The following is a 2,041-nucleotide window of genomic DNA, read 5'->3' as shown; positions in this document are numbered from 1 at the left end:
CAACATATTAGAATACAGACCTTGCAGCGCAGGCTTCTCAGATGCGCATCGGACTCGTTTTCATGTTCAGACGATACGTATGTGGTTTTGTGATTGTCTTCTCAAACTACTGCTAATTTAGTTCATTACAATTATCAATTTTTGGTATAATGAACGTTATGCTTCTATTTGTGCTGCCATGGGTCTGCGCTTAGCCGAACAGGGGTTTTTGACATAAATGCAATGGCGATAATGTGTAGAAATGGTTTGTTAGTTTTGTTTTGGCATTTTGAAGCGATGCCACCTGGTAGAACTACAAATGACTACAAATGTTGTCACAATTTGCACAAAAAGTATGCACACGTTTGACGTAAAGGAAGTTTTACTACAATGAGCTATTTTTTGTTATGCTTAATTAAAGAAAAACAGAATGCTTTCAATATAATTAATATTAAATATATTGCTCCGAATTCGACTTAAAAAAGGTGGCATTACTGTATTAACTTCGAAAGTCCGAATCGCACTAGGTGGCCACCTCGCTCTGCAGCGGATGGAGAGCGGAATCGTAAAGTGAAAATTCAGACAGCGGATTGAATAGTGATTTGCTAAAATGCTAAAACATGTGTAATGTTAAATTATTTGGATGAGGGTTAACCACCAATTGAACAACCTTTATGGGAAATTCAGATTCGAATCGTTTTAGGTGTGTTTTATGGGTGTATTTAATCAAATCGCTGGATAAATTGTGAGCGATTTTGATCCCGCTGAAAAATCGGTGTGTGGCACGGCGGAATGGAATTGAGGTGATTTTCCAGCGGAAGTGATTTCTGTGGCACCCCTGTATATTTGACAGCCCTGTAAGGGCCAACTTTATACAAAAATACTAAGTTCGAATAAACACGATCCTGTTTTATATGGATAAAAAAACTGACAAACCTTTTCTGTTACTCTGAATATTTATTATATAAGTATGTGAGTTAAAGTAGGTTGTGCTATTGTAATTATTTGTGATAAGGGTTTTTCCTCACTTACACTCATCGAGTCACACAGTATACAACGATCTGGAAAAATCACAATAAATTCGAAACTTTTCAAAATCTGAACTGAAAAAACCTGAGGTTTGCAATGATGTTCTTACCTTAGAAAGTGTTGTGTTTCTGAACTTCTTACTATCTTCCAGATCATGCCACAGCGACGAAGCGCTCGCATAACGGATCAGCGTGCTGATGATACTCGCACCCGTACCGCTGCACAGCGTCCTTCTACCCGTCGTGCTACCCGTGCTGCGCGCTCTGCGCTACAATTTCTAACATTTCTGGGAATAATATGTCCAACTGAGTATGTCCTCCCTCATAGGGCGTGTCAGAAGGGCCAAGAATGGTGGCCAACCAGTGGTGTGTATCGTCCTCAACTATCTCCACCTGGCAACCGTCCGCTGGATTGAACATCATTTCGTTCATCTCGCGGCTAAGACGGATTGCGTTGGCAGGAAAACTAGAACTGGATAGAGGCTGTTGCTCCTGACCCTGTGCCCCGTTCTGTGTCCTACTACTTGGCCTGCCCTGGGGTAGAGTCTGTGAAACAACTGTGGCGATATTTTGCAGTTCAGTATCGAATGCAGTCTCTCGCCGAAGTATTTGTCGAACTTCAGGGGCAGCACGCTGTGCAGATAGGAGCCAGGGAGTGGACCACACGTTACGCTACTCCCGAGGCATTTTAAATTATACTTTATTTATACATAATACACAGTAATACAACCCCATGTACCCACATTCATTCCCAGATACATATATGTATACATATACATCTGTATACAGATAAATATAAACATGCTCATTGAATATATTCCATGTATGTAGGTGTTCAGTCGCATACTTATGAATTAATTAATATTACATAACATACACTTATCGAAGAAGTCAGGTCGACCCATGTAACGGGAGACATAATAACAAACGGCAAAGCATTGTAGCTGAGTCAACAACAACCGCTTCTGCAGCAATTTCTGCCAACGATGCGATCGCTCTTCAGAGGGCAATAACACTGGTGCAATAGCTGACTA

The 2,041-nt window shown here is 40.9% G+C and overlaps 1 long non-coding RNA gene across 1 annotated transcript; it reads left to right on the top strand.

Moving 5' to 3' along the window:
* Positions 1–756: 756 nt before the first annotated feature.
* On the top strand, positions 757–1,815 carry LOC121405215. Its single transcript, XR_005968416.1, has 2 exons — positions 757–1,097; positions 1,160–1,815. It is a non-coding gene; the product is annotated as an uncharacterized LOC121405215 (long non-coding RNA).
* Positions 1,816–2,041: the final 226 nt, after the last annotated feature.

Source organism: Drosophila obscura, unplaced genomic scaffold, assembly GCF_018151105.1.
Source record: "Drosophila obscura isolate BZ-5 IFL unplaced genomic scaffold, ASM1815110v1 contig_83, whole genome shotgun sequence".
In the NCBI taxonomy this organism is placed as follows: Eukaryota; Metazoa; Arthropoda; class Insecta; order Diptera; family Drosophilidae; genus Drosophila; species Drosophila obscura.
The sequence above is the reverse complement of the archived record's forward strand: the minus strand, read 5'-3'. Positions and strand labels throughout refer to the sequence as shown.